This window comes from Prunus avium, chromosome 1 (genome assembly GCF_965620075.1).
Source record: "Prunus avium chromosome 1, drPruAviu1.hap1.1, whole genome shotgun sequence".
NCBI lineage: Eukaryota > Viridiplantae > Streptophyta > Magnoliopsida > Rosales > Rosaceae > Prunus > Prunus avium.
In genome coordinates this window covers 52,810,254-52,821,452 of record NC_142284.1, presented here as the reverse complement: position 1 = coordinate 52,821,452, position 11,199 = coordinate 52,810,254, and positions in this window count along the sequence as shown.

Below are 11,199 nucleotides of genomic sequence, written 5' to 3'. Positions count from 1 at the left end.
TATTTTTATTTTTTTAGTTGACACATTTTAGGAATGGAGAGGGATTATTCTCACGTACACACACAGGGCTCTTATTTTCTTCTCTACGAACTGCTAGTGAAGGAGGTGAGGCTCTGATTTATTTTTTAAATTTTTTTCTCAGTTTAATTATGAACTGTTGTTTGATTTTTTGTTTCTTTGTTCCTTCATAGCAGAGCACATCATTTTGGCTGGACTATTTTTAAAAATAGTATATAACTTGTGACATTAAAGTATTGAGTAATTGGTCAATTATTTTTAAAAATATATATAACTAGTAAGTATATTCGGATTTATTATTATTTTAATTGCCGTGTCCTAGCCGTATCCGTGTCCTAGTTTTTTGAGATTTTTCGTGTCGCCGTGTCGCCGTGTCGCGTTTCCGTGTCCCCGTGTCCGTGTCCGTGCAACATAGCCACTAGCATGCACGACAACAACTCTACACATCTTTTTTTAAGGTTATCCAACAATGCATTTCAACAATTGAAATTTTTATACTTTTTATCTTGCCGTTTAAAGGGCCATCCCTTCTAAAAATCAGGCAAAAAAAAGCACCATTTGTTAGATAAAACGGAAAATATCATTTAAGCTTCTCACATTCACCAAGTTGATGAAGTTTTCTTGTCTATTCAGAAAAAACGAAATAGTTACTGTATGTCGTTTTGTTTATATATACATATACACATGGATGGACCTAGGATTTCAAAATGGGATGGGCTAGATTTTAGGCTCGACTAAACCTTATAAAGAGGCTTATAGAATTCATCATAATATTATATAAATTTAATTTAAGAACATATTATTTTTATTTTATTTATTTAAAGAGTCCAATTTTACACCAACAATGCCAACAACAATTGATTATAAATGCTTAAAATTAACATTAGTTGACAACGCACAACTCATATTCAGGCCCGGCCCCGACCAGGGGCAGTCAGTGCGACTGCCCTGGGCCCATTATTCAGGGGGGCCCAATTTTATTTATTTATTATAAGTATTATATTAAATATTATAAAATGATTTAATATTTTTTAGGGAAAAAAAAAAAGATGGTGTTCGCGTTTTGGAAGAAGCGCATCTCTTCCGCTCCTCAAGAACCCTTTTGCGCTACCCGTTCCACTCCTCCAGGTTAACGTTATCTATTCTAAATTTTTCTTCTTCTTGTTCTTGTTCTTCCTCTTCTTCTCTTCTTCTCTTCTCATAGGAAAATATGTTTTTTTTTAATTATTAATAATTTGTTTGTAGATTTTTCACATCGTTTCTTAGACCTCCTCCCCCTACCTCCTATCCTACCTCCTCCCAATCAGATTTTTCACAAGAACTCTTACCGAATTCTCCCTGACGACGATGATGGTAAGTTCATTTATGTTTCACTCTTCAATTTCGTCCTCTGCAAAAAATAACCATGGGCGATTTAACCATGGGTGATTTGCTTTTCTTTTTTTTTCTATCGCTCTTTTTCTCTATCGATTCCTCTTCTAAGTCATTTAAATCATGGGGTTTTCTTGGATTGATTCATTCAAATTCTTTGAATCACTAATAGATGTACTATTTTGGGGTTTTCTTTTCAAATAGAAACCTTGCTTTACTGTTGGAATTGTTCTTCTGCGAAAATAACATGGATGATTTCCTTTTTTTCTTTTTTTTGATTTTTCTTGTAGGATGAATCAAAATTAAATACACATTGTTTTCCATAATTTAGGAATAGGATATTGAAATGGATCTGAAATTTTGGAACAAAGGATCCATGATGAGAGTTTTAAAAGAAATTCTTTGATATTGGCTTGACTTGCATTCTTGAAATTCTTTGACTCACTGGTATCTATAGCTGGACATTTGTTTTCATTGTTTAGGAATATGAAAGACATTGCTCAAAATCTAAAAATATCTTGGAATAAATACTTTCTCAAAAAAACCAATGCTTAGTTGATAAAACAGTTGATAAACCAATGGAATAAATACTGTCTAAAAAAAGTATACTAGTGTTAGTGTTAGTGATTAATGTGTGTAGGGCACACTTTAGAATTTCGCCCTGGGCCTTTGAAAACTCAGGACCGGCACTGCTCATATTGCAACTTATTCTTCTTGTTAGTATATGTATTTTATACTAACTATAAGAAAAGAAAAACACTCAACTTGGCTATAGCCTAGTTTGTACATACTGCAGGTGCATCCCTGCATATATAGAGAGAGAGAGAGATTTTATTGGGGTATCCCTTAAATAAGTGATCGGTTCATAATTGTATATCATTTTGTACCCTTCTAGCTTATGATTTGGTTATGTTATTGAGTTAAACTTGTGCTTTTAATCCATTTTCTGTTTTGATAAGTCCATAATTTCATACACTTGCATGCCTTCTTTACTTATTGATTTTGCTTAGTTTCTCTTTATTTTGAGTCACTTACCTCTGTTTGTGTGTTTTGTAGGTTAAGATAGCAAGAGATCACATTTGATGCAATCCATGCATGTTAAGGGCTGATTGGCAAAGAGCAAGAGCTTAAAGACAAAACCAAAGTTGGGCCACACTTCTTGTCAGTCCAGTTTCGTAAGTCACCTTGCAGGTCTCATTTCAGCAATCTGCACAACTCTGATGAGGAGACATTCTTCATAGAAGTTGTTCAATTGGGTGTCTAGTATAACATATCCAAATTTCAGCCCAATTGAACATATGTGGAGTGCTTAGCCCGTCCAACACTCAACCTTGCTCAGGAGGATTTGCAGCTGCCAGCTTTTTGCCATGTGCCTCCTTTTAGCCATGTGCCTCACCCCAACTATAACTGACTTTGTACCCAACATAATGAGTGAAGTGGGGAGGCATTCCAGCTATGAAATTCTAAAGGAACAAGTTGGTACATGCTGGAGTTATTATAGAGAAAGCATGTGCATGCATATGAAGCAAAGAAATGAAATGAAGTCAATTCCAATCTTTGTTCGGCAGCCAACTTGCAAGGCCCAAAACACACACTTCTACTGCTCCGATGGGAATACAGTCTTCATAGAAGTTGTTCCAATGGGTGTCTAGTATAACATATCCAAATTTGAGCTCCATTGGATACGTTTTGAAACCTCTAGCCTTCCTACACCAAGCCTGGTTCAGAAAACTCGTTTTTCAGCAACCAAAAGGCAACCACATGGGTTGGCAGCAAAGGCAGCCACAACTGATCACCTTTGAACCCATGTGAAGATGCTTGAGGTGCAGCAGCAAAAGATGAAGGATGGTGTGGGAATCCATCATGATGTTCCTCCCTCTTAGCCCTATAAATAGAGAAGCCTTCAAGCTTCAAAACACACCCCAAGGGGGGGAGCTCTCAAACACTTCTCTAGAGCTCCCTTCCCTTCTCCCCCTCAAATTCTCTTAGTTTCCTTTCAAGTTGTCAATTGTTGTAACAAAATGAGTTTACTAAATTTTCCTTCAAGTTTTCTTAGTTCTACTTTACTTTTATTTGTAATGTACATTCTTTCTTAAGTATTCAAGTTTAATTAGTTTCCAAGTTTCAATTATGGTTTTTGTTCTTATTCATTATGCTTATAAGTTAATATGCTAGTTTGAATGATTGATCACCATTTAGGCTTGCATGTTAGCTATCTTGGTTTGAATTAAGAGTAGACACCATGCTTTAATTCGAATTGAACTATGAATAGGAAGAGTATGTATGGACATTCGACAACAGGGATTAGATACATGTTTGGTTGTTTAAATTGTTCTTCTATGCTTAATGGGTTCCTAATGCTTAGTTTTAGGTTAGACAACAAATGATCAAATTAGGGAATTAGGAACACAAGGTTAGGACCAAACACCATGGCTTAATCATACTTTAGCTAGAATCAATCCGTTAATCTAATTGAACTTGGGAACTTATTTGCTTGAGTTATTTCCTTTTTTTCTTGTTTTATTTATTTTCTTTTTCATTTCTATTTTGTGTAGGGGAAATGAATTGGATCATTCAATCACCAATCCTCGTGGGATCGACCTCGCACTTACATATGCTATACTATCGAACGGCTCGTGCACTTGCGAGTATCACAAGTTGAGGATGCAGTTGAATCCATTTTGGTGCAGCTGAATCGACGCAACAATAAGCTTATTTGAAGGACACCCTCACTAATCCAAATCATCTATTTTTTAGATAATTATTCAAAGATCATCTCTACAAAAAAACACTTGAATTCGATATTATTTGACCACTCAATTGAGTTATTTAAATTTTAGTACTTTCTTGAAACACAGTGTTCATTGATTTTGTAGAACACAATTGTATGTCGAAACGGTTTCCGATTTGTCTAATTTTTTGCAATGATGATCTATGAATGTAGATTTAAAAAATAGATGGTTTGGATCATTGAAAAAAAAATCGTAGGGGACCCTAAAGAATGTCCCTCAATAGAAGGGGACTATATATATAAAAGAGTAAGCGACAGTTACTTAATGCAAAGGAAAATACTTTGGCTCTTTACATATAAGGAGATGTTCCTCCTTGCAGACAAATCACAGTTATACATGTGTGCATAAAATTTTATTTTTAAAATTTTAATGAGTTAGTTTTGCTTATGTATTAGAGTGTGATGGATTATAATGAGGAATGGCTCCTTACTTGTCTTAGAGTGTGATGGATTAAATGAGTGTTCATATATCTAAACGAAACCACTATTTGTTTTCCAAAATGTGAAAAAGAAATTTGTCTAATCTTTTCTTCCTGGACTTTCCATGTATTGCAATTTGCTTCAGAAAGTCATCACTGCAAGCTAGCACCAAAAAATGGATGATGCGCGCAACGTTGGAACCATGACATCTTTTGGTGACATTAACTAATCTCCCGCCACTTTGGATGGGGTCGAATTATCTTCTGTTCACATGCAAAAATGACATTCTTTATTATATTTGATTTATTAGTTGTTTATGCCTCGGGAGACACCTCCAATACGCTGCCATTATTGCTTTGCTTTCCTCGGTCTTTTTATAATGTCTTTAAGTTTAATCCAAAATAGCCATTGCGCTGGGCCATTCAGGACCACTTCGTGGTTCAGACAAAAAAAAAATAGCCATTGCGCTGCTTTCGGTTAAAGAAAGGTTAGAGTCAAATATTGAGATATAATATTATGTTTTCACATAAGTAAAGGCTTTTTCTCTTTTATTTTATTCTCTAAGGCTTCCATTTGTTGTTCAGGAGTGGTAGCCATGAGTACACACACTATATATTTAGCGTACAGCCAGCAAAAGTGTTTGTGTGTGAATCACAGCCGAGAGAGCACGCAAAATTGTTTGTGTATATTAACAGCCAGAGAGAGAGAGAGAGAGAGCTAGTGCCAATACTAAGCGAGAGTGATTTTCTATGTTCAGGATGTCTGAAATATATATATAGTGTGGGGTTTAGGGTGCACATCTTTTTTTAAGGTTATTCAACAATTGGAATCTTTTATGTAGTTTTGTTTATATATATATAAAGAGTAAGTAGCTAACGAGGTGCTTTCATTTTCTGATTATGCTGGAATTAGTTTCGAATAGGCGTTGGGTTTAATGATTATACAGGAATCATTTTCTGATTATGGGGGAATAAATAGTAACAACATTTTTAACAAAAAGTTTATCAAACGCCAAATTGCTTTTTCTCACAATAAATTTGACAGTGATTATTTTCACAGCACAGCAATGCCAAACTGGCCTTAGTTTTGTCTATGTATTAGAGTGTGATGGATTATAATGAATAATGGATCCTTACTTGTAAGGAGTCAAATAGTGTTCATATATCTAAACAAAACCACTATTTCCCAAAATGTAAAATAGAATTTTGTCTGATCTTGGTAATTAATATTGTCGCTTTATAAACCATGCTCCCCATTAGAACAAACAATAATCTGTCTTCTGAATCAAAAAACAATAATCTGTCTTGGTAATGTGTTTTAGGTATATTTCTCAAGCGCTAATCAATCGTATGGACGGTGCAACCCTTCATAATGTGATTCGTTTATTATATGAACCATTCAATTTTAAGTCCTCATTTAAGTATTATCAATGCATAAAAAAAAATAAAAAATTAAGTCCTCATTTAATCCCAATTAGATGGCATTCCAAATGTTTTTCAATTTGTCTTCTTCTTTTTTTTGTATTAAAAAAAATCTGAATGACAATCTAAAAAAATGAATAGTTGAATTCATAAGATCAATCACATCATATATTTGGATACAAACGGGTGATTGATTACTATCATGTAATATTGATCAGCAACAAAAAATTATCATATTAGATTAGAATGAATACCCAACAGACAATAATTTTGGATTAGGTGGATTTTTTTTGTTTGTTTGTTAGAAGGAGCCTCCTCAACTTTGTCTAAATTTTAGTTTGAAGGGTCTCTGAAGACCATGCTCCCCAACAGACAATAATTTTCTTGGTATGTCTGTAACACTAGGTTAGTTTAAATTTGTGTAATTTCGTCCTTTGCTAAGCCCGCAGGCCTTCTTCCAGAAGGTAGAGCCACGAATCTCAAGCAGCACTACAAAAAAAAGTGGCAATAGTTACCATTTTGTCATCAAATTTGGTGACTGTTGTGGGGTTAGTATAAGCTTCAAAAAAAGTCAAAAAATGTGACTAAAGCCTTTAGTAACCCCCACAACAATCACCAAATTTGATGATATAATGGTAATTGTTGCCACTTGTTTTTTATGGCGAGCCATAGGTAATTTCTACGAACGAAAACTTGTTCTTATGTGTAACGTGTGAATGAAATATTAAGTAATATATTTGTGGGTACTTAGGAAGTTTTTAAGCAACTATATTTTTAATTAAGAAAGACTTTTTTTTTGGTCGAAATTTAGAAAGACTTATCTTCCTTTTCTTTACACAATCATTTATTTTTACTAATTGTTTTCAGCTTCTTGTTGTTTATTTTAAACAAAAACATATTAACAGGATTTTCAGGTCATAAAATATGAGACAGCATTTCTGGGTGGAAATGTCGCGTCTCATCTTTCTTGAGGGAGTAAATACTCAGGACCTTGCTTGAGGGAGTAAATACTCCAAACCACTACACTAGTGGGTCCTTTGCAAATCTATATATATATATATATATTGTATTTTAAATACATATGACACTATATTTTTGAAGATATGGGCTCCACATAGATGCCACATCACAAACTAATGAAGTTTTTAAAAAATTATTTAAAATTCATAAAATTTAAAAATGAAAAAAACCATTTATAGAAGGATTTTAACCTTGAGGACTATTTATGAACCCTAAACCCTTGGTTTTTTCATTTTTAAATTTTATGAATTTTAAATTATTTTTTAAAAACTCCATTAGTTTGTTGATGTGGCATATATTTGGAGTCCACATCTACAATAATATAGTGTCATGTGTATTTAAAATACAATATACATTTTTAAATAATTTAAAATTCATAAGATTTAAAAAAGAAAACCAAAATTTTATGAATTTTAAATGAAAAAAATTAAAAAAATTTGCAGAGACCAAACCTCAAGGACATTTTGTGATATATATATGTCACGTCAGCAAACTAACGGAATTTTTGAGATAATTTATGGTCACAAATACTAACCTTGAAGACCACGAATGACACAAAAAAACATTAATGATACAATTTGATAGTTTCGTAAACCTTAGAGATATTTTATGATATTAAGTCTTTTTTTATTATTTAGTTTTTCGCGGGAGACACCTCCAATACGCTGCCATTATTGCAATTTGCTTGCTTTCCTCGGTCATGGTCTTTTTATAATGCCTAAGTTTAATCCAAAAGTCATTGCGCTACTTTTGGTCAAAAGACTAACCCACAACTAATAAGAGAGATCCTGTGACATCACATGTTCTCACATCCCGTTACTTTTTATTTTTATTTTTCGGTTGCCACGTTTAGGAATGGAGAAAATTAAAAACACGCGTTTCAAAACAAAACAACGAATCTGTCTAAAGCATTCGTGAAAATTAAAAAAATTCGAAATTTCATCCAACAACCACAGAGAACATTAGTGAAGATTGAAGAAGCACCATACCATATGATCAAGAGAATTGCGGCGTTGCAAGAGCATTATAAAAGAGCAGAAGAACCAGTAAAAAGAAGATAGTCTACTTCAACATGATGGAAACACCACTACTACCTTCATCACCACCACTATCTTCATCTTAATCTCCACTTTTATCACATGCTTAGCACAATGCATTTCAACAATTGGAATATTTTATACTTTTTATCTTGCTTTTTAAAGGGTCATCCCTTCTAAAAAAATTAAATTAAATTAAATAGGAACTCGTTTGACCATTTTACTATCATTGCAATTATTTTCATTATTTATCGAAAACATGGTGCTTTTCTATTTATTTAATCACAATTAGATGGCATACCAAACGTTTTTTTATTTGCCTTTTTTTTGTATAAAGAAAATATCTGAATGACAATCTAAAAAAATGAATAGTTGAATTCATAAGATCGATCACATCATAGATTTGGATACAAACGAGTGATTGATTACTATCATGTAATAATTTTGGATGTTTTTATTTGTTTATTAGAAGGAACCTTATCAACTTTGTCTAAATTTTAGTTTGAAGGGTCTCTGACAACCATGCTCCCCAATAGACAATAATTTTCTTGGTATGTCTGTAACACTAGGCTAGGTTAGTTTAAATTTGTGTAATTTTGTCCTCTGCTAAGCCCGTAGGCCTTTTTCCAGAAGGTCGAGCCACAAATGTCAAGCAGCAGTAGGTGATTTCTACGAACGAAAACTTGATCTCATGTGTAACGTGTGAAGGAAATATTAAGTATATATTTGTGGGTACTTAGGAAGTTTTTAAGCAACTATATTTATAATAGAATAGTTTTTAATTAAGAATATGAGACAGCATTTCTGGGTGGAAATGTCGCGGCACATTCTTTTCTTCCCTGGACTTTCCATGTATTGGCTTCAGAAAGTCCCCACTGCAAAGCTATCACTAAAAAAATGGATGATGCGCGCAACCTTGGAACCATGATATCTTTTGGTCGAATTATCTTCTGTTCACATGCAAAAACAACGTTCTTTATTATATATTTTTATTTAGTTGTTTATTCCCCGGGAGACACCTCCCATACGCTGCCATTATTGCAATTTGCTTGCTTTCCATGGTCATGGTCGTTTTATAATGTCTTTAAGTTTAATCCAAAAGTCATTTCGCGCAACCAAGGTGGTTGGTGTGGGTGGTTCGACACTCTCATTCCTTAAGAGAGGTCAGGGGTTCAATCTCTGCTCTTGTACGGAGTCACCACTTTGGCTAGCACTTTACCCCTTACGGGCCGACCCGGTGTGAGCGGGGATTAGTCTGAATTGTGGTTAAGGCTTAAAGGTGCCACCCATAATTGGGGCCATCCAAGACCACCTCGTGGTTCAGACCAAAAAAAAAAAGTCATTGCGCGCTACTTTTGTTAAAAAATAAGCCACAACTAATAAGAGATCCCGTGAGATCTTAACATGCTTTCACATAACCCGTTACTTTTTTTATTTCTTTTTTCTGATTGGCAAGTTTAGGAATGGAGAGTGGCTATTCTCACGTACACACACGAGGCCATAGAAAATTGAACTCGCATACCACTAGCACGCACGACAACAACTCTACCACTGAGCTACCATACTTGCCACAATCTCCACTTCTATACTGAGATCAGTCTCTCTGGAACTTGGAAGGGTAGATAATATTTTAGGGGCTCCTTGTTATCATTGGACCAAATAGGACAACAGCTTAGGCCCAAACCAATTTAAACCAAATAGCCCAACTTAATTAGCAATATGAAATCCAAATAGGAACAAGCTTGCAATGAGGAACATAAACAACGAATCTATCTAAAGCATTGGTGAAAATTAAAAAAAATTCGAAATTTCATCCAACAACCACAGAAGATTAGTGAATGAGCACCATACCATATGATCAAGAGAATTGCGTACATGCAAGAACATTATAAAGGAGCAGAAGAACCCGTAAAAAGAAGATAGTCTTCTTCAACACGATGGAAACATCATTACTACCTTCATCACCACCGCTATCTTCATCTTAATCTCCACTTTTATCACATGCTTGCTTAGCACATAAGACTTCCGCATTTGTGCTGTTTTTGCAGAGAAGAGATATCTCGTTACAAGGAACTCGATCCAACAAAACGCTTACTACTCTTAAAAGCACTTTGTGAACTCAGAGCTGATGTACCAAGTCCTACTTCTTTTTCCTGTATTTGTTTCTATATAGTCTCCAGTGGGAAACACTGGCAACAATCTCGAGGAATTTCGTAAAGTTGTAGGAAGTCAAAGTTTTTGTTTATTACAAGACTAAAATCAATATTCAACGCCCAGAAAACAAGCCATGCAAATGACGAAGAAGATTATACGCATATTCCTTCTAAAACTATCAATACGTTTTCCAACGGTAACCACTTGATCCTGTCCTGTTTTGTTTAATGGTGTGATATCGTCTCGCTGGGTGATGATTTTTATATATTCCTCTCCAATTAAATACAATGCAACCAAATTAGGGAGGGTTGCTAATGCAGAAACGCTGATGAGCAGGCTACGGTCTAAACATCTGAAGACTGAGTCACCACTTGCAATTGCCATCAGAATAACTCCTTGAAAGACCACGTAGAAGTTTCCAAGTTGGAAGCCATTTGATTGAAGATAACTGAGACGACCATCATGTTCCTTAAGTAAAGTTTTTCTCTCTTCTATTTTATTCTCTACGGCTTCCATTTGTTGTTCATGTTCAGGAGTGGTTGCCATGAGAGAGAGAGAGAGAGAGAGAGAGAGAGAGAGTGAACGCTAGAGCCAATACTAAGCGAGAGTGATCTTCTGATATACACAACTCTATGTATATATAGCAGTTTTTCTATGTTCATCAGGATGTCTTAAATATATCTATTTTAAATGTACACATCTTTTTTCTATTTAAACCCCAAATTTTTCTTTGTTCACCCCAATACTTAAAATCAATAAGCTCTTAAGTTTTATTATTGTGTAAAAAGACAAAATAGGTCATCCCACTTAATACTTAACCCTAATATATCTATACACACACCCTACCACTCTTCATATTAAGTTTTAGAAAAACACAAAATCCTTTACATCCTATTGCCAGATTACTATTCTCTTTCAATCTAAGAAACCTACTACACTCTAATCTTCTCTTCATAAACCCTAAATA